Source organism: Melospiza melodia, chromosome 4 (assembly GCF_035770615.1).
Source record: "Melospiza melodia melodia isolate bMelMel2 chromosome 4, bMelMel2.pri, whole genome shotgun sequence".
Classification (NCBI taxonomy): Eukaryota; Metazoa; Chordata; class Aves; order Passeriformes; family Passerellidae; genus Melospiza; species Melospiza melodia.
The window spans coordinates 11,857,721-11,880,372 of record NC_086197.1 but is presented as its reverse complement, the minus strand read 5'-3'; the positions used below and the strand labels follow the sequence as shown (position 1 = coordinate 11,880,372).

Sequence of the window (22,652 nt, the reverse complement as noted above, 5' to 3'; positions counted from 1 at the left end):
TAAAAAGGTTTATTAAACCTTAACAAAAATACAACAAAGGACTACATAAGGAAAAAGCTTCAGCACTGGGAACTGCCTGTGTGCACACCACATGGCTGGTTCATCTTCAAGATGGATGCTCAGTCTTTTATACCCCTGAGGGTTGCATCAGCCAGCCCTGGCCCTTTCCAAAAGTCTGTCAGTCAGCTCTTTTGTGCCATTTATCAGTGGAGACTGGTTTCTTGTAACTGGATTGGAGGTCAGGTGTTGTCTTGCTGCATCCCCTAAGCACCAAGATTTTCCATTCCCAACTGCCCCATGTGCATACCTTCTTTCTACCTCGTTGTCCTGCTGTCTAATGGCAACAATACAGGGGGGAAAGGGAACCATGGGGAGAACAGAGGACGTCTAAACTACAATAACATAGCTGTACATCACCAAAGCTTTTCTTAATATTCACACAATAATTATGTTTTGTGAGAGCCAATGATCTCATTGTCCATCTATAACAGTATTAATAGGCACAAGATACTTGCTGTGATTAAGAGCTCAGCAAGGCTAAAAAAAATATGGGTATATTTGTGGAAAACAAGGTTGTCCAGAGTTACAATAATGTAGATTATCCCAAAGCCAGGGATTTTGCAAGGAATATTAAATTCTCTTCCTTCAGGACATAGACAAGACTCAAACTTAAGAGGGGATTAGAGGCAGATCTTCCCTTTGGGTTGAGTGTTGTGTTTACCAATGATCATTGGTAAACAATGGCAAGAGTGGCTTTCTTTGATTTGGGAAGGCAGGAACAAAGCCAGTGATCCTGGGAGAGCAGCGTATGTGGGGTGTGTGTGATGCTGAAATTAGGGTGAATTTTGGAAGGGGGTTGTGGCCCTGGTCTAGTGGTCACCCTGATGTGACAAAGACATGTATGAACATGTGAGTGGGAAAGGCTGTGTCTGTTTTGAACTATTGGTGAACTGTGATCCCTAACAGGGGGCTAGCTTGGGGTAGGAAAGGGCTTTTGGGTTGGTTGGGGTTTTTTTAAATGATAGCTCAAAGCATTTAGTTCTTACAGTTTCTGACAATGACAGTCCTGTGGTTACATGGCTCCATTGCAAAGCCTTTATTTCTTGCTCTGGAAGGTGGAAGGTGAACGATACTGGAAGGAAGTAGAAGTAGAAGTCTAAAGAACTGGTAAAAACTCCAAAGCTGTGTGTAGGTGTTTGAGACTTAAATATTACAGTGTGGTATGCGAATAGAGGCATCTTGAGGAAAGGAGGCCAGCAAAAGATCATGTTCTGTGAATGCATTTTTAAAACCTGTCTTGAGGGACTGCTCCCCCTTAGATGGCCTAAAAGCATGTGATCCTGTTGGAACAGAGAGGAACTAATACCAAATTGTGCAGAGTTGGTAATTTGTTCCCTCTCATGTGCTGTTTTCCTTATTCCTGAAGAATCAGCCCTCTCCTTGCAGCATCACAAGGCAGAGCATTGATAGTTTATCTCTGTGTAATGATGAGTTAAGGGTTTGAGAACAAGGGAGCTGTACAAACAGGGCAGAGCTGCTGGTAAATGAGTGACTGGTACCAGGAGGCTGAGACATCTGTTTCTGGCTGCTTACGTGGACAAAAATACAGCAAGTCAGGAGCTCTTGTTGAATGAAATCACATCCTTCTTTTGAGCTGCCTTTATGTACCTTTACCTTGAGTGTGCAATGGGACAGAGTTGCAACATCCTGAGCTCTGTGTCCCAGATGATCAGGCAGTGAAAATAGACAGCTTTGACATGGACTTTTCTCTCATGGATGAGTGTGATGGCATGTTCCCATCTGGGACATGAAAACACAGGCAGGTGCTTCTCTCCCATGTGGAGCACCTGGAACTGGAAAATCTTCACAATGGAAAAGGTGTGACTCCGGATTCAAAGTTCTGTCAGACCAGGCAGATCCAGAAGGATCTGCAAAAGGATAATGGATGATGGAAGGTGGACACTAAACTTGAATCTGGGTAGCTGAAGGTTTGTGATGAGCAACCCCCAAACACAGAGCTGGCTACAGCCTCCTCTCAGGCAGTTGTAGAGAGCTTTAAGGTCCCTCCTGAGCCTCCTCTTCTCCAGGCTGAGCAGCCCCAGCTCCCTCAGCCACTCCCCATCAGATTTGGGCTCCTTCACCAATTTCATGGCCCTTCTCTTGGCACACTCCAGCACATGGCACATGACTCCTTATGATGCAGAGAAAAGTTACAGAGATCCAGGGTTTTTATGGATTTGGCCCTCAGTATTCCATCTAGTCCAGCAGCTAAGAATGGAAGCCTGATGTCTCAAATAAGGAGAGGCTTAGACAAACCAGGAGTGTTCAGAGAGCTGGCATTTGGGTTAATGCTGGAGGAGGGATTTGCTTGGGATGTTGGTGCCATAACTGTCACCCATGAACCACTGTTTGTGGGGTGTGAATGCATGGCTGGGACACTTCTTTTGAGCTGCCAGAATGCCCACAAAGCTTTCCAAAGCCCGTTTCTGCTTTTCCTTCCTTTAAAGTTCAGTCCTATAAATTGCTGCAGCCCAGGAGCTAATTCACAAGCAACCTGGGTTCCCCTGTAGGAGGATTGCCCAGACAGCTGTGGGAGGTGATGTGGAGTCACTGAAGAGATTCAGTGATTCCCTTCTGGCAAACAGAGCCCTAAGTGGAGTCACTGGACATACCTGAAGCTCACCAAAGTGATTTATGCCACCAGGTTAGAGCTGATTGCTTTCTAGTCACTTTGAAGGGATTCCCCTTAGGAAAGTGGAGATCATTGCCTTTTCTTCTCTGTAAAGAAAAGAGCTGGATCTGGCAGTCACACACCAAGCCCATCTTGAAAGCCTGGCTGCAGAGCCAGCACATCTGCTGGAAACAGCACTTTTGTCCCCAGAGGGGGCTCTATTTCTATTGCCCACTTACAGAGAGTGGGGAAATGAGGACCTGAACAATTCCATCCCAATCATACAGCCGTGCTGGATGAACTGGTGTTGGAGCTGCTTTCCTGTGTCTCATTTCTGGATGTTTTACCTTTCCCTGTGAGGCAGCCTCTCTCCCTGCAAGGACCCTGCTGGCTTCAGTCTGACCCAGGCAAATCCCTTTTCCTTTTTCTCTTGTGTAAACATAGCATAGTAATACAGATCCCCTCAGGGGTTGAGTGAGGCACCCATCTATGTTTTCTAAGTCAAAGGCTTAATTCTTACCCAAAAGTGTGCACACACACACAGATATTCAACTCCCACTTCTACTTTTATTTTTAATTTTGGTAGGAATTCTTATGGAAAGAAGGATCAATATCACTGCAGAAAAAGAATGGATTTTTTAAAATTCCTTTTTCAGCTTTTCCTCTGATTTTGCTGTAGGGAGCTCTCAGGTCCCCAGGCCTATGAAATCAAACTCTAGTACCAGAAGGTATGCTGAGCTTCACAGCTCACTGAAACTACCTGAAAAATTGCCACTAAAATTAGTTTTCAAGAGAAATACTCTGGGGTTTTCATGATTTTATTTTTACAAGAAATAGCTACTCTTCTCTGTAAACTTTTGGAGGAGCTTCATCTAAATATTTCTTTCAAAGCTGGCAGATTTTGGGTCAAGGGGAGCACAAACCTTTTTGAAAATTTCTACAATATCTACAGTTTACTTTTCACATTTTTCAGATTAGGGGGAAAAAGAATTAGGGAGCAGATCTTATTGCAAATCTCTGTATACTTTGTGGGGTTTGTGACCCTATCCCCAGGGGAGAACAGCCTGAAAGAGTCAGCGGAACAGCATGAGGCTCCAGAGCAGAAGAATGATAATCTTTATGGAAGCAACTCTGTCAGAGGGTGATATCTGAGTAGGAGCTGTATTATTGGCCATTCCTTCCAAGGGAAATGCTGGAGAATGCCAAAGAAAACAGACACAAATGCAGAGGGGTGAGCACAGAGACAGCCACCACGGGGATTCCAGCCACGAGCAGCCAGCCACACACAGCATCCGGCACCAGGGAAAAAGGGAAAACCCAGGGAGTGTTTCCCCAGCATTGGCCAGTCAGCAGCTTTAGAAACACCCTGTGAGCAGTGGCTGATGGAGGTGAAAGCACTCTGACAGTCAGCATCACCTTGCAGAGCAGGAGAGGAGCAAAGTCCCCTTTCTGTGGGAAGAAAGCAGAAGAAAGAAGAAAGCTTTAATTCCCTTTTGTGGGATTAAAGCCTGGCCCCCAATCAATGCTTCTGCTTCTAAGTGCACTGTTATTATCTGCTCTCCTTCACTCCCTGCAGCTCCTGACCACTTCACCTGGCATGAAGGGAGCAAATTTTACCATTTTTAGCCCACATGCCCAGGCACAGAGAGCAGCAGCACTGGGAAGAGCAAGGAATACCAGATGCCTGATCCCCTGATGGGTTGGGATTCCCTTGCAGCTCATGGGTCTGTGCACAGCCACGCGTGTGCAAGAGAAGAGACACCCAAGGTAACTGCATTGTGAACTTGGTGAGGCAAAGGCTGCTTTTTTCCAGTTTGGCACAACAAGAAGCATCCTGGCTGCTTTCCATGAACAGAAGTAATAGTAAACCTCTTCATGGATACTGCAGGCAGAAGGAAAATTGAGTGTTCAGGGCCAGTCCTCCCTCCTCAGCCTCTGTGGAGGCTCTTTGCTGGTCCAGTTGTGCTTGGGGATTTTTTCATTTTAATATAGCCATCTGTTCTTCTCACCAGGGGTCCTGTTGGGAGCCAAGCGTTGTGTTGCCTTCAGTTCACATTGTGTAAATCCCAGAAAATAAACCAGAGGTGCTTTCCTAGTATCCCTCCCCGTGTATCAGACTGGTCCTGATGGAGACCTGTCTCTGAGGTGTCTTTACACTTCTGTGACAGGTCACTGCTGGGTTTAACAGAGAACCCATTGACACCAACTGTTTGCATGAGAGTTCTCCAGCCAAAAAGTGACTTCCAGGAGCTGGGAGCCAGAAGTGAAGGCCTAGGCAGGTGGCAGGCACAGATTCCATGGACTTGACAAGCATTGCTTATGTTCTGTGGTCTAGCAAACTTTCCATTTTCTTTGTCTATCTCCTGTGTTTCACCTCATACCTGCAAGTAAACCTGCTGAGCTCTCTTGGGCAGAGATGTCACACAGTGTGGTGTAGGGGTGTGGTTTTTGTTGAGAGAGTGACAAAACTAGTTTTTGTTTCTTTAAAAAAGAAAGAAGTTTTTAGAAGTTTATTTTATTCTGTAAGCTTGAAGGACTTTACTTTAAACTTAAGGATAGCTAATTGGACAGAAGCTAACAAGTTTCACTTGAGCAATTAACTAGAAAGGGACGTGAACAAAGAAACTAACTGTTTTTGTAAGCTGTTTTACTAAGAGCAAGAACGTCTAGCACTTAGCTCGGTTTTTCTGTTTGTCATTTTGCCTTTTATTAAACCTTTTTGCTTCCAACACTGCAACAGACGCCGTCCTGCTAATTTTTATGCCTCCAAGAGTAGCCAAGCTATCTTAAGTGTGTTATGAGCTTCCAAGGCCTTATTAGCCCTGGGCTGGCACTGCTCTCTCTGTGCCCCTGCCCTGGGCTGGCACTGCTCTCAGTGCTCAGCTGTGGCACTGCAGCCTGCAGAGCCCAGCTTGTCCCATGGGGTTTTGCATTTTCAGTTCACCTCCTCCTCTTCTCCTTTATTCTCTTCCTTTCTCGCCCTGTGCCTTTTGCCTTGTCTGTCTTTCACGTTTTTCCCTGCTATTGAGCCCTTCAGCTTCATTCACCTCCTCCTGGGTTGCTCTCCCCACTCCTCTCCCTCTCTGGCACTCTGTGCTGCTGTCTGGCAAGTTCCTTGAATCTGTTCACTCTGACGCCACTCAAGGCTTCCTGTGCTACAGGGCAGCATAAATTAAGTATCACTCAAAGAGCTGCCTTACTAAATCTATATTAAACTTCCTTGTTAAGTGTATTTATGAAACTGATTTGGAGGGATCCAGGAATCGACTGGTAGGCTGCAGGGCTGAGCTGGAATACAAGATAATTTTTATTTTCCAGTAGCTGGGATGAGGACAAGGTGGGAAGAGTGGTGGCAGTGCTGGAGGAGCCTCCATCCATGGATTAGGAGCAGTTTGTGAGTTTGGGGCTCAAGAATTGAGCCAAATGCTTGGCACCAGCAATAACAATGTGCTGATGCATGATCTCTGATTGTTGAACAGAAGCAATTGGGTGTGTATGTGCATGGAGGGGACAGCTCTTTGAATATATGGAATTGGGAGTGCACTCAAAAGGATTAGTGGGAACAATTATTTCCAAAGTCAGGATATAGAAGCTGGAGCCTATTCAAGTCACTAGTGTTTTATCCCAGTGTTTTTGGAGAGGAAAAAAAAAAAAAGAGGGCAGGGGAAGACTAAAAACAGCTTTAGAAGAAAAAATTCAAAGTAGGTTAGCAGAGAAAATGAGTTTATAAAAAATGGAAGAGCAGCTGGGAGGCACAACAGTAACTACTGCGTTGTGCTTACAAAGCTAAACACGTTAAGATGAATAAATCCCTTAGCTGGATGGCTTATGGCCCAAAATATTAAGAAAAGCTGGGTCTGATTGCAGGCTGCAGCCAGATCCAAAGAGCAAATGTGTTCGTATAAATCATTTTAATTCAAAACACTCATAAAGCAAGGTCCTAAAACTGAACTCCTTCCAAGTCTAAGCGTGTTTGTATCCAATGGTGAGGGGTCAGGTTGATTTCTGAAACTGGGAGAACACAGTAACAGCTGTACTGGATCAGACCAGAGGTCCAGTTCCCCTCTGACTGTGGTTTGTAGCAGATGTTTGAGGGGAAAAATTTCAGAATGGGACAAGCATATAGCAACGGTCCCTTGTGACCTGTAACTCTGAATTTAGAACTGCTCCAGCCCTGGCCTGATGTTGGTTTTCATGTTAGGTAGCCCAAGGTTAATTTGCCATTTGCCAGGTGGCTTGGGGCATCCTGGATTTTCGTTTTCCCTATCTGCAAATGAACAGGAATCCTCCTATGGGTGATGTGTGGGGTGAGAGAGATGGGTAAGATCTCCTGGAGAGGTGCAATATGTTCCTGTGTTGTGGACATAATCCAGCAGGACTGAATTCACCAGGCAGGGAAGGTAGGTGATTTTCTCATTCCCAGGGTGGTTTCCATCTTGCAGCATTTCCCAGATAAACCTCACTCCCAGGAGCTCAGGTTCATCTGCATCTTTTGAGCTTTCCATGCCCCTGGCCACCCTCTGAGTGCTCCCCACAGAAAGGAAGCTGTGTGAGGCCAGGTGGGAAGAGGGAAGGACATGGCTGAGGGTTTTGACAGAGCTGACATCCATGAGCAGTGGGATTGGGGATTCTGGTCTCTGACATGCACGTGCCACGCACACCATGGACATATGGACATGGACACATGGACACATGGACACCTGCCACAGAGAGCTGCCTCATCTCCTTCTCAGGCATTCTCAAATGGGGACTAAAAAGAGAGAGCTCATCTATGCAAGACAACTCTTGGACATGTCAGTGGTCTCTCTGAAAGGCTCTGCCAGTCTGGTGGGAAACCTTTATAGGGTCAGAGTTACAAAGCAATGGAAATTGTGGGGGGACAGAATGTCAGAGAGACACACAGACCATTGCAGAAGGCAATCTCACCCCTGAGGAGCTGCAGCTGTACTAATTACCAGGATTGGGAGCAGGCCTGCCCTTAACAGGCCTCAGCTGTGTCCAATAAGGGTGAGTGCTATAAAAGAGTGGGTTAGCTGGTAGAGAGGAGTTGGAGTTTGTTGGTTGTGCTGTGGAGAAGACAGAGTCAGTGCTGCAAGGAGCTGCCCATGAGACCTCACTGAGAAGGTATGGAAGTTTTGCAATAAGATGACAGCAGAAAATTACTCAGTAAAATGCCTTGGAGGCCTTGAGGTGTTCCTTTCTAAGCAGCAGAGGTTGAGATTTTGTCCCTTTGAGCCTGTAAGCAGGTTAAGTGGTCAGTACCACGGCTCTTTGCTGCTCTCAGGAGGAATTGCCACTGCAGTTCAGGTCAAGAAGGAGCTGCCACAGTTGCAGAGGCAGGGAATGTGTCCCACAAGGAGGGGATGCTTCTGTTTTCAGAGTCAAGTGACACCCAGGCTCCTCATCACATCATGGGTGTCCTGTTGTGACAGGCAGAACTTGCTCAGGAGCACACAGGCAGCCTGCAGCAGAAGTAACCCAGAATCTGATCCAGTTTTCTGACAGATGCAGCTTTGCCTCCCTTTTGCAGCTTCCTGAGTCCTTGCTCACTGTTGGAACAAAAAAACCCCTCACTCTGCTTCTTCCTTTCCAGTTTTCCTCTCTCATTGGTGCATTCAGTGTATTTTGTTTGTGGGGACGCAGACATTGTTTTGGGGGTGATTGTGCACAGGAAGTGTTCAGGTTTCTCTGCAGCCTTGTTGCTCTTGACTGAAGTTACAAGACTTTGAACCAACAGGAAAATCTGGAGGGGGTTTTGTGCCAGAATCTGTATTTTTGGCCATATGAGACAGAAACCTGAAGCAGACACAACCTTGAGATGGAATTGCCTCCCATCAAAAGGCACACACAAAACAAAGAAAAGGCTTCTAGTTTGTAGAACTGATGTGTGATAATAGACTATTAAGCTTTTTAAAAAATTATGTGTGGGGAGGAACAATTTAATTAGATAAATGGTTGGATGAGGCATATTAACTGTTAACTGGGTCACCAAGGGAGCCCTTCTTATGTTCAGACCAAAGAAAAATGCAACACAACATGCACTCAAACCCTTGGATACAGAAGGAAAATCTGAAATCAGCAGATCCAGTGCTGTGTTGCTTTATAAGGATTTAATAATTTGGAGGCTGGGCCAAGGCCCTGCCTTAGGATGCAGTACAGTAAAGCTCCTGGGGGAGGTTTAAGGTGGTTCTGGAATGGAAGGTTTTCCCTAGTAATTAAAAATATTAACTTTGGCTTCCCATTGTTTTTCTGGAGCTCTTTCAAGGGTGGGGTCATTCTGTTGTTTGGGTTTGTAGCTTGCTGTATTGACAGGATTTACAGGATAAGATTGTTTATGCTTTTTCTTCTCATCCTTCAGTCCAGCTTGGTGGTGTTATAAGAGTTAGGCATGCTAAGTTCAGGCAGCGATTTAATGGGTTATAAAAATGGCCATTGGTGTATCAGTACTTTAAACATGAATTGTGAGTTGCTGTTGGGCAGAGATCAGAAGTGAAACAGCTGGTGGGCAGGGATATCTCCCACCTTGGAAAAATGGTACTGGGGCTCCCCTGTTTGACTTTCACTGAGTTCAGTGGAAGTTAAACAATTAAAACATTCATCTTTGTCCATCTCAGCCTAAGTTCAGCCATGATAAATTAAATTACACTCAAAAAGTGTGGCCCTGAAAGCATCATCATTAAGATATTTTATTATCCTGTGCCTCTGCCAATATAGTAACAATTTTTTCCAGTGGATTATGAATTTGGATATAACGATGACTAAAAAAGGGTTATATGCCTTCTAAACAGGCATTCTAGGTTAGGAGATATTGCAAAAGTGCATTGGATAATTTGGGAACGTCTCTGTGCAGCTGCACAGCAGGGATTAAAGTCTAAGGGCAAAGAGTTCAGAAACCATAATTCTTTGGTCTTCAAAGATGTTAATGTAACTCATTCAAGATAGTGCTGGAAGTATCCATACAGTAAAAGAAATTCAGCAACTGTAGAGCTCCCTCTCATTTTCCTTCTATTAATTTTCTATCAAATCTTAATTTTGCTTTAATTTTATGCTTTTGTATTGCATTTTGAATAATACACAAGACCCTGGACTAAGCAGTGACTGGAAGACAACAGTGAATATTTACAACAAAGCTTGGGGCGGGGAACTGCAAAAAGAATTACTTCAGAAGTTTGCATGAGAGCTGGCATGTAAAACTGGCCCTTATTAAATGGGATAGATTTTTAAATGGTTGCTGTGGCCCTATATTGTGTTATTTTGAATATTGGATACAAACCATGTGACACCCATTCTTCCCATCAAGTTTCTCCTCAGTTGAAACTGTCTCTCCTGCTTAAACACTGCATGTCCTGAATGTCAATTTTAGACCCCTGAAGTCTTCAATTTTTCTTTCCTGCACTGCAGTAGGACATTGCAGTAGGGCTTGGAGATGTTTTAAGTTTTGGGCTCAGATTCTCATACAACTGATGCTGTGGCTGTTCAGTTTTATGTAATAGGGATGTTAAGGATGAGATTAGAGAGTGGTATAGAAATAAAATTGGCCTTCACTTAAATTCTGTGCAACCTCACTTGCTTATAGCACACAGAATGCAAGCAGACATAAATGTCATTCTCATATTTCAGTTTTTAATGTCGCAATTTAGAGCAATTGTGCTGTGGAAGAAATGTTCTTGTATAGCCTTAAGTGGTGAAGGAAAAGGAACCCACACCATCCTTTTCTACCCCAGGTCACAGACAAAAGGGCTTAGGGTACCACATCTCAAGATTAGATGACTTAAGTGAGCCAGGAAATGAGGTTTGATGCTTCCAAAAGCATCATGGAGGTCTTTCTAGATTTGAGTAGAAATTAGTTTGTAAGCATTCATGGGCTGCTAAGGAAGCTCATGTGGCTGAAGATGTGCAAACAGCAGATGTGTGGGGAGGAAAATGGGATGGCTGGCTCCTGGTTCCTGCCTGGCCAGGGTGGCCTGGATGGGTTTGTCCCTGATCACAGCAGCAGGACACCAGCCCTTGTTGCGCATCCAGCATTCCAGGCTCATGGAAGCAATAACTGATTTATAAGATTAACAGTGATCTCTCCTAACCATTAAGGTAAATGTTGATCCTTATAATGAGCCTAACAGGGCTGGAACTTCTGGTATAACCAGAGGGAACTTCTCAGCCACAATACCTTGCTCAGGCTGTTCCAGGCAACAGTGGAGGAAAATACTGTCTCTGAGGAATTAGGCTGTCTGAGACCTTACTAGTCACTTGGAAACTGGATGGGAATAAACTCCAAGCTTCATTATGCTGACATTTGTATGGTGTCACAGGAAGTGCTTTGCATGGGGAAGCCAAAGCAGCATTTAAGCAAATGGCTCTGGAATGGCTTCCCTTAGAGACAGGGCTGTATTTGGTGTGTGCCTGGCTCCATGGGCAGCTGTGGGGAAGGAGGATCCACTGGAGCTGGGATGGAGTGGGCAGCCCTGGGGTGTGGCTGTCTGTCCAAAGGTGCTGATTAATAACTCCTATTGGCCTTGGCATGCTTTCAGTATTTGTGAGGACTTGAGGCAATCTTCTCTACTGTAATTAATTAATTAAGATTAATTTAATTAGACTGTAAAAATAAATTAGGAGAATCAGTTCAGCTGGAGCTGTGGTTTGGTCGTTTTAGACAACCAAAACAATGCCTTTGAATCAGTTTCCTTGAATTAATCTCAAACAGAATTGTCTTCAGGAGGAAGAATGTTATGTTGTACATGGGGAGGGGGATTTTAGACCAAAACCCCATGCACACACACCCTGAGATAAGATAAATCCAGAACTACACCTGGTTATTGGGCACACCTGGTCATTGTGAGATTAGCGAGTGATGTCTGAGATTACAGCAGCAACTGTGGATGCCCAGACAGAATGAAATCATCACTGCTGACAAGGCAAGGGAGCTCAGATGGACATCCAGATCTGTCAGAGGTCACATTGCTCAGATGTGTCATATCTTAGTGTGGAAAGTGAGATGGAGCATTGAAACCACGGCCAGGAAAGAATTCAGGAATGGTCCTTGTCTCTGGCTATGCTGTCAGCTCCACTGCAGCTGCTGATATGGCACCTGCACTTTTGGGTTTGTGTTCCCTTATCACTGACGCACTGCAGGGTTTGGCAGGTGATTCATGAACCCTGATTCACAATTCATCCTGGGGGAAGTTTGCAGGAAAAGCTGTTATCTTTGGTGTCATGTATGTGTGGAAAAAACACAACCCATGATCAGGTTCTTTCTTAGCAGAAGTTTGCTTCTTTGTGGCCTGCAGACTTCTGCCTGAGAGGCTGGAATGGAGATTTTTGTTCTGGCAATTCATGCACCATCCTATCCCTGCTCTCCATGTGGTTTATACAGGTTATGGATTAACTAAGAAATCATTTAGTGACCCCTTGATCTCTACTGCTTCCAGTACAACTTGGTATAGCAAGACATCAGGTATAACAAATGCCTTAAAAAACACATGAACTGATTTAACTGAGTTTTGGGGGTTTTTTTAGGCAGGATGAAGTATATCCAGGGCAGAAAATCCCAGCAGCTTCTCCCCTTTCAAACAGGTTTTTGATGCAAGAACCATGCAGTGCCAGCACAGTTGATGGCTTTGAAATGCCAACAAGGGCTGTGCTGGAGCATCCTCTGTACTTAGACACCTGAATAAGAGCCACAGAGCTCTCTGAAGGGACAGGGACAAAAGCCCCTGGGTCAAAAGCTCTGTTTCTGGAGCTGACATCCCTCATGCCAGGAGATTGTCACAGAATTGGCATCACTGTCCTGCTCTAACCCTTGAGCTGCTGCAGGATTTATCCACCAGGGCTCAGCCAGACTCCACTGGCATTAATGGCACATGTAATTGATTTTGTGGTGGAGTAAAAAGATCCATCCCACAGCCTTGTGAGCAGAAAAGCTCTGTTCCCCTAACAAGGAATCTGATGCCTGTAGTCCTGCAGCACCTCAGAGTGCCCAGCCGCTTTCCCAAGGCCAGCTTACACTGCCATTGTGCATGTTTACCTCCACAGTACAAACAAAAAAAAAGGTGTATTTATGGAGGGGTAAACAGGTCCAGGTCTCTGCCCAGAAACCAGTTGGGTTAGTCAGCTGGGTGTTGACAGGAGAGGGAAGGAAATCATTATGAGAGACTGCGTGGTAGGCACGATAATGAGCCATGTGGTTGGTACCAAACAATAGAGGCTTGTGTGGAGCCCAGGGAATGCAGAGATAATTTTACCTCTCCAAACAGGAGGGCATCAAGCTGTGCCTTTCTGCCTGGGAAGTAGGTCAAGAGGAAGTGCACTTTCAATTCATGTTCATCTCATAATTATTTCACGTACTCAAGAACAGTATTTCTGTCAAGGGGAGGCTGCCTCTGTGGCCAGTCTCATGGAAGAGCAATCCTCCCCTCAGAGCAGCAGCATGCATATTTGAAGCTTTCAGCAGCAGCAGCATCCATCAGCACTGCCTTCCACATGAGCTCTCCCTGCACTTGTGCTGTCATCCCTGACCTTGCCAAGCTCCACGGTCACTGCTGGCATCACCATCAGTGGATCCAGGGTGCCTGATCCCAGCACCACCTTACACTTGCCAGGAGAACTTGGTGGGGATGTCCTTCATTGCTGCTCTAAGGTGCTAAAGCCACCCTTGGAGGTCACCAGGTCCAACCCTCTGCTCAAAACCTGGCCAGGTGTGGAGATACCTGAAGTTCCTCAGGGTCATATCACTGCAGTGTTAAATGGGTGGAGTCTCCAAAACTTCTCTGAGCAACCTACTGCAATGTTTGACCACTGTCAGAGGTTATTTTTTCTCTTAGAGATCTCAAAGGTGTGTTTTAGAGATGGATGTCAAAAGTTAAGTAAGGATAAATTTGTATTAGACTGGTCAGAGAACAAGTGTTCTACAGCCAGCCACAATACCTGCTCTTGTCTTTTGCATTTATAACAACTAATACATATACCTTGCATAGATATATCTGCATCTCTCTAGGTTTATATTTCTGAAGTAAAAGACAGTCTTTACCAGGAAAAAAGTCAAATAGTTACGTTCAAAGTAAATCCTTTCCATAATTTGAAGGAATGTGTAAAGGAAAGCTGAGTAGGAAAAAACAAACACCAAAGCAGCTAAGCTTAGAGAATGATGACAATGTGACAACTCTAATTTAGCATTCAACTGTAGAGAAGTGTAAACATGAGACTAAATACAGCCACTCTATTTGACAAATCTTCTGTTGTTTACTGAAAAACAATAGACATAGGATAGAAGATGCTACTGTTAAAAAGCATTTTTCTTTCGAGCTGCAGTGTATCATCTCCACCTATGCCAGTTACTGAGGTTTCCTTGAAAATGTGACCTAATTTTTTAAAAAAGAATTGCCAATAGCACAGAAAACGAAATCTGCTGCACCAAACTGTGTATGTTCCAAATCTCTTTCTGTAGTAAAATATTTAGTAGCTAGTTGTAGTCTCTGCCCCAGTTAAACCTTCTTATTTTTTTGCTTTTCATAAAACTTTCTTGGTTTCACCATAACTGAGAAATAGCTGCAGTGTCATTTCATCATCACATTTGCAAGATAACTAAATTGAACTCTAAACTATGTGGGTGTCATTTTCTTCTGGAAAGAGATTTGAAACTTTAAAATCAGCTAAGAAGGGAGGCTGGGGTTGATGGAAAACAAACTTTTTACATTCCTGCACTGGAATTACTTCTCCTGTTGCATTATACATGAAACACAAAACTCAGCTCTTGCATCAGTTATGTGGCCTGAAGGAGCAGTAGCACACCTGGGATGAAGAAGTCTTGTCCTGAGGTTTACAATTGTCATTTTCCTCCTGACAGATCCATATCCCAAACCCCTGATTCCTTCTGCTGTGTTTCTAGTTTTTCCTGGCTACTAGCCATTTTTACCTGCTTTGTACACTATTTTATTTCCCCAAAAATAGCAGCATTAAAATCAAGTGAATAGCTCTCATGTTGGAGCAAAGTTTCTATAATGGTTATTAGGTAGACTTCCCAAAAGTTCTCTTCCTTTCTTCCTCTCCCTTCATGCTACTGCAGTCAACCTCATTTAGGGAGGATAAAAAGGGGGAAAAAATAACCGAAGAAAAAATCCCCACCACCCAGAAAACAAAACCAGGAGTTCTGCTTATGCATAGCTGGATGCTTCTTTTGTTGTGTGTTTTTATACTTGCCCTCAAACAAAAAGAACAAAAAAGAACCAACAACCCAAAAAAATCTACCAAAAAATAGCTTTATATTCCTACCACATTTTTGCTTAATCAGTTCTAAGTTGTAATCAGGCCTCTTAATTTCATAATCATTAGCACTTTCAGTTCTGGTAAGCTGCATCATCATGTCCATTTGCCCTTTGCTTCCTTATCATTCTCAAACACAGCATGCAACAGGAAGGAGGAGCATGGATGAGGCAACTCCATTCATCTGCCCTCAGTTTTTAGGGGACACTACACATTTTCCATCTTTCATCAATCTTTCATCATTTTAGGTGCTCCTAAAAATCTAGACTCCCAAGTGCAAAACAGCTGGGCTAACACCACATTTAGTTATCACTTCTGCTAATAAAACACAGGCTTCTGAAAGGTTTAATAGGAATGAATAAGTAAGTAGTTGGTATTTTAGTAATTATTAAAACTTCCAGACTTTTTAATCTCATTTTCCCAGTAGCCTCTCTTTTCTTTGGTAATAATGCCTAAAACATATTTCCTATAATTTTCAAACTGAGTAGGGCTGGTTAATTCCTAGAAAAGAGACTGCCTGTGCAAGCTTAGTAATTCCTGGTAATGACTCTGTAATTAGACCAAATGAGAACAGGACCTGAAGCCTAGTCCCGCATATTCTGAAGAGACATTGAAAATAATCTCATTTTTCATGTTAGGATGTTAAATGAAAAAGTTTCCATCCTCTACCTTGTCTAAGGAAAGACACAAGATTTACTTTGGAGTCTGTTTTCTGTATCTCTGCCCAGCCTTGTGTGTGATACTCCCCACGGCCTATTTTGCAAAGCAACCAAAAAATGATGAATGGATGTGTTTGGGAAGAGAAGCTTGGACAGAAGTTGTGACATCTAGACAGGAAAATGTGAATGAAAGCTGGAAATTACTCTAGGAAACTTTACTAGATGACTAAAAACCACAATTTCATAATTGTGAGCAAGGACATCCTTGGTTAGTGGCACCTCCTGTTTAAGTGAGGAAGCAGAGGCAGCTATTAAAAATATATCAGATAAATGGGGAAGAGGAGAAGAAAGAGGAAGGAGGCAGCAATTAATGTAAATTAGAGCCTGTGGAAATATAAAGAAGGGAAAGACTTGAAAGGGAGCAAAAGAAACTTCTACCTTGCAGCCTAAGGACAGTAAGGCATTCTAAAGGGTAACAGCAATAAAATAATTTCTAGCAATTGTCTGGCTCACTTGCTTAGCAGAAGATGGTGAAAGTCTTAATGATTCAGGAACAGCAGAAATATTCAGTAGTTCCCTTTTGTGTTTAAAGAGAATTGTGGTGATGCAATGCAGCATCACAGGGAATGCAGGAACACTTTCCAGCCCTCACAAACGGCCATGAAAGATGAAAACCAGCAGCCACAAAGAATAAAAAAATAAATCCCAGCATGCCTAAACAGCACCAGGTAAGCAAAAGAGCTGTGTGAGGTACACAGTTTTCTCTTTCTAACTTTTAATAAGTCTTTGAGCAATAAGCAAACTTGTGAGTCTAGAGGAGAGTTACCACAAAGGGGCAAACCAAAATCACCTTGGTACCTCTGGTTCAGCTTCTTTGATGGCAGAGGGAAAATAATGAGAAAGTCTGACGTGGGATTCAACTAGCAGAGCAGGAAAGGGAATAGACAACATTGTGCCCAGTGTAAAGTGAGGTTTGGCTTTCTGTGCATAATTTTTTTTTTGTTTCAGAGAATATAATTTGAAAATATTGATTGTGTTAACTGATACCCTGTCAGATTTATTGCTCTTTGCAGCCTTTAATGAGCCCCAGTGATGTGCTCTGTTGGCCAGAATTAGTTGGTGCTTTAGCTGGCTTTGGCACAGATGTTGTGCTAGAGCTGGAGCCATCCAAAGGTGTTGCCTGCTGCTGAGGCAGTTCAGCATTTCTATCTGTGTCATTTTTGAGTCCCAAGCTGGCTTGAAATAAGTGTTATAAAAGACCCTTGCAGGCCTGGAGAATAGAGTATGTGAGAGGCAGCCTGTGGCAGGGGCCATGAGGCTCCAAGTATGGCTAAGGGAGCAAGTGAAATTAATGCTATTTAGCAAAAATCTGTTCATATTTATTTGTGGAGATAAGGAGGGCAAGAGGGGATCATTTATCTTTGTGTGTCACAGAGTGAAACTAGCCTCAGTTGAGCCAGTATGAACAAGTAACTTGATTCTAATCAGCGTGGCCATATGCCAGGTAATTTTGCCAGGCCAGTCTGCATTGATATGGCATGAAATAATAAAGGTTACTATTTTTCTAACTATTTTTCATATCTTGTCTAACTAGATATGAAAAACTATTTTTCATATCTAGTGTTTCTAATGATTTCTAAGTACAATACAAGTGAAACACAGCTTATGAGCATTAAGAACCATCCAACTGGAAGGCAGTTTCAGAAATGCATTTAAGGATCCTAATGGAAACAGCACTGAACATGAGCTTGCAGTGGGACATGGAAGTTCTGCAGTGATGACAGGAGCAGACCTGTGTTTGTAAATTAATTTGTTTAATATCACAATGACATGAGAAACTTGTTCACAACTGAGAAATATATAAAAATTGGAGACTGCACAGAAAAGAAACCCCATACAAGTTGTGAAGATGCTATAAAATGTCTTGCAATGGGAAAAAAAATTAATTCAGATTTAATTAGTATGAGGTACTAAACCAACTTTTAAATATTGCTGGAGAATGCATACAAACCTCCCTCTAACAGGAAGCTGAATTTGAGGTTAAGTTTAAATTGAAAATGAAGAAAGGGAGAACTTGATGAGAGAGTGGGAAAATTCTCCACCTCTTGAGATCTTTAAATCAAGATGCATCACCTTTTTATGCTCCAGTCAAATAGCAGTTACTGGATTTGGTACAGAAGCAGCCAAGTGATGCAGCATCAGCCTTACTCAGAAGGCAACACTGAATAATTCAGTGATCCCCAGGGACTCCTGAGTATCTGTTTCTTTTCCTAAACTTTTGAAATGTATTGCTGTACACTGGTAAACTTGAGTCAGCTTTGCTGCTGATATAGCAGCAATTCTACTCATCCATTTCACTGCAGGTGAAGTTAGATTTAGTCAGTTTTTCAGTTTAATCAAGTAATCATTTGTTCTCTTTGTTCAAACAGATCTGTGGAATCAGGATATTGATTCCAGAAAGTGTAAATTTAAGAGATTCCAAAATCAAGAGTGTTTATAAGGACCTTGCCATGTGAAGATGACAAAAGTGCATTTCTCTTAGTACTGGATATTTATTTTTTTAGAGAAGCTGTATTTTTCCCTGCAGTGACTTCTCTGCTTTTGTGTAGCTCCCTGCCAGAGATCATTCTAAGATCTCTGCCATATATCTGTATCTTTTATTAGTTCCCTCTCCATAAATAATCTAGCATGGCTTTAAAAGGCAATAAATTGTAAAGTTAAATAGACAGTAAAGGCAATGCATCATTCCTATCTGGTTGTGCCCTGACATCAAAAGTTTCTTTTGTTGAAGGGATTCACCTGGCTACAATGAAATCCCAAAGGTGTAAATGGTGGGTGAGCAGGATGGTGCAAAATTTCATTGGGTTTATGTCCCTTGAAAAGGCTGTGGAGCTGTGCTCACACTGCTGCAGCTGCACGGCAAGGTGGATGGTACTGAACCACCTGAGATAACTGTGTTTGGATCTTCCTGTTTCTCAAGATCAAGAAAGGGAAATGTTTTAAGCAGAAAATCTCAGTTCTGCACACAACAGCCCCATGAAGCCTGAACTCCTCTGTTTTATTAATCAGTGCATTATAGGCACAAAGTGTTTGTTCAAGATATCTTGCTGCGGAGTTTGGAATTTGCTCTGTGTTTACTGAGACCACACACTCAGTGGTTCTTACAGCACTGGAATTGCAGGAGCCAGGGAGTGAGGATTCTGTTGTGGGAGCCAATGTCCTGACACTGGAGCCTTAACCAGAGAATGTCCAAAGCTGATCCTGCAGGTCCCTGCAGCCTGGGGTGAGCAGCTAAACTTTTCAGCAGAAAGCTGAATCCAGACCTTGTGTGGCTCTGATCCAGAGGAGAGAGGGTAACACACACTCATTCCTTGGTTACATTCTCTTTTCTTTGCTCTGATCTCATGCTAAATGCTTCAAAATTGTCTGGGAAAGAAAAGCTCAAGGGGAAAAATATCCTACGTTGTATTGCGAGAAAATGTTTCAACTACTCAAATATTTTTAATGTTTTGTAACATAAAATACCAGATCAATCAAAATGAAGAGCTATTTCAAAGTGAAAAGATTAAATTTTTCATTCTGAAACATTTAGATGGAAAACTTGCACAAATTTTGGTATTCTCAACACAGTTTCAAAAAGATTCATTCGAGCATTTTCCAGTGGAAAGCTATTCCATATCAAGATTTTATTCTGACTAAAATTTATAGCTGAGCTCTTGTATTGCTGGAAGTAGATGTTAACAACACTTGTTCAATATTTCATCAGCAGCTCTTTCAGGACTCTGAGCTGCCTAAGGGAAAAAAATACAAACCTAAAACCCCTCCAAATTTCCTGTGAAATGTCTATATGTTGCAGTTGTCAAACTGGCAACAGCAACACCAGCATATATTGGGAAAGATGAACCTTTTTTTTGTTTAAAGAGAACTCTTCATTCCAAAAAAGATTATAAAATCATTCCAGACTACAGGGGGAGAAGCAGATTCCCCGATGACCTGCTCTGTAATGAACCCAGATAGTCCACATGTGTAGCCCCACCTAATAATATTAATGTTTAATGGTTTACAGGTCATAATCAAAAAAGAAAAAAATGGAGACTAACTGTTGGAATAGCAGCTGCTAAGGAGAATATTCATTAATTTAGATCACAACTCAACAATGTGGCTTAGAAAACTTAGTCCAACAGTTGGAAACACATTGAAAATGGTTTAAATTTTTCTTTGTTTTTCATCTTGGCAAATATATCCTGAGAAAAAAGAGTGTTGGATGATTGCATAGAGACATTGAATGCATGCCACTGGTGAATAATAGCATATATAGTGGACACTGATTCCAAAAGAAATCTTAATGTGTTGAGCTATCAAATTATATTTTGGCAAAAAAACTTGGTGGTTAGCATTGTATTTTGTGGTCAAATGATGTCAGCCTCTGTGGACCAGCTGGGTCTACAGCATGAAGAATTAAGGGCTTCCTATCAAAAATACCCTGTCCCTGTGGATGGTCAGGTCACTGGAATGTTAGCAAAATCCCTGCAGTGGGTCTCGGCTTTTCCAGCCCCAGCTGGGGTCAGAGATGACTACTGCTGCAAACAGAGCATGAGTACTTTTCAAAGTGCATTTAATCCCTTGAGTACACCTAGAGATGGAGGGGGAAATGGAAAAAGCACTTCTGAGCTCAGCTGTATACTCGACAGTTAAATGAGCAAGCAGCCCCATTTGGACCAGCCTGTGTTTCTGGGCAGCTTTGCACTATCAGGAATATATTCCTGAGCTAACTGAGAAAGCACTGCCCTGTGGAAATGACATCCCCATGTGAAAGAAATTATTGCAGCTACCTGGAAAAATGCACAGAAAGGACCTTGCTGGCAATTCTTTTGCTTTGGGAATCCAGGCTCCCATGGAAAGACCACAATGAAATCTAAAAGTAATGTCCACTACATAGGTTTTCATTCTGTTCTCTTCTTTCCGTGCCAAAGACCCTCCCAAACCATTTCTGCTCCCATGGCAGGAGGAAGGGCAGCATGCAAACCCTCCAGATGTGTTTGGAGGTTGCTGAGGAGTAAAGCAGCTGCTGGTCCCCCACCATGTCCCCCCAGGACCCCACATACCACAATCATTTTCAGAAGGAGTTTCAGTCAGCGTCCTGCTGTGTCTGGAGCCAGGAGGAGCAGAGCATTCCAATGGGAATGTTTACTGAGTCTTGGGGATGCCCCAGCTGAAATGGTTTAACCATCTACTGCCAGCATCCCTTCATCAAGGTCAATCAGAAAAAGCTCACGTGGCTCCCTGTGGAACCCCTCATGATGGGGACATGGCTGAATGTGCCTGATTTGCCTAATGGCTGCCCCCAGGCCTGCCCCTGCTCCTGAGCTCCCTGTGCCCGTGCTTCATCCTGCCTCTGCCTCCAGGCTCATCATCCATCTCAGCAATCTCCTCTTGCTCACATCACTGCGTGCTTTCCATGTTGCCATGTGTTCTTGGGAGCTTTGGCTTGGCACAGCAAGTTATCTTGGTTGCTGCTGTTTTTTTAGTAGTATTATTATTAGAAAGAAATTCTGCAGATACAAAAAGATTGTTCACTCCTTTATGCTACCAAGACTTGGCAAAGAGAGCGCTTTTTGGGGGGGGTGGAAAGGCTATTGATGCAACCTAATCAAAGTTGGCATCAAATTTCATAATTCAACCCTGCTATCAAATCAGACTCAAAAGAGTCAGGAAAATTATAAATCCCTACAGAGTACTGAAGTGAAAGTTAATCACATATTTGTTAATAACAAGTTTTTAGAAGAAATGTTGCCGTAATCAGGCTGAGATGAGTTATGACCCTGCCTTTCAGCAGCACTATCAGAGTGCTCTGGTGAAGGCCTGGACTAATATCCAGCAGATGTGGCAGACTGACCCTTGTAAATCACCTTCTTCCTACCATCCATAAGAGTAGCCTTATCAGTCCTGATAACAAAGTGGGACTCATTGAAATCTCCTTTAGAATTAGAAAGGGAAGGTGGGTTTGGTGGTTTTTTTCCCCATCTTAAGTAAGATGGAGAAATAGTTTTTATTTCATTTCCATTCACAATAAATGGAGTATGACTCCATAACAATGGAGTAAATAATAAATGGATAGTTAGGAACACCTGCATGAGCTGAAAAGCTGGATAGCTGTTAGGAACTTGAGTGAAAGAGCAAGAAAGGCTGTGCAAGTGTCAGCTTCATGTGTCTCTGGAGTGTTTTTTGCTTTGTCTCATATAAAAGCCACAGGAGGGAACTGATAATTTCAAGCTCAAGCCCTCTCAGTGACAACAAATAGAGTCAAAGTCTGAATCTGCTTTGCACCCTCAGGAGAGAAGTCCCTTCCTCATAGAGGGGAGGTTGAGGAGTTCCAGATGTCCTCCAGGTTAGAGGCAGAGGTACTGAATGTAAATCATGCCTTTCTTTTCCACCCCTGTGCCTTTAGCTGGGGATGCAGATGTCCTTGCCGTTTTACACTTCAGATATTTAGCAATGCTTCTCACACTGGGAGAAGTTTTAAATCAGCAATTTAAAAACCTGAAAGAAGAAAGGCTAATACCCATGTTATTCTTAATTAGTAAGCCAGAGCAATTGTGTGTAAGTAAATCAGAGCCTGGAGTGTGAATTTTGCAGGAGTTATGAAGTGATGATTAATCCCTAAATGAGGATTCCTCTCCTGTCCTTTAAAATCAGGGATTGTTCTCCCTCTTAAGAGAGGAGGAAAAATCTTTGTTATGTTTGCCAAATCCTGCTGGCAAATATTCTAGCTGGTAAAGACAAAAACTGGGCTATTAATGCATCAAAATTAATTATGCCAGTATAACTGGTTATCTTTGGCACCAGTTCAGAGCTTGAGGGACCAGACATGGCGCTGCCCTCTTTGTTACCATGGTAGAAGTTATGAAAGGAGTACAGATCTGGACTTGTATAACTCAAAGCAGTTCTGACCAGATTGTAAATTTCCAGGTTAAGAGTGATATTCTTTTCTCAAAAATATTCCTCTCTCAAAAGCTGTTGTTTAGGACCCAGAAGGAACCTGACCCACTTGCAGGAAAAAAAGTAAT

The 22,652-nt window shown here is 43.0% G+C and overlaps 1 protein-coding gene across 2 annotated transcripts in view; it reads right to left on the bottom strand.

Annotated features, from left to right (window-relative positions):
• Positions 1-22,652, bottom strand: part of NINJ2 (ninjurin 2) — a 42,168-nt gene that overhangs the window by 3,175 nt on the left and 16,341 nt on the right. The window lies entirely within an intron of this gene.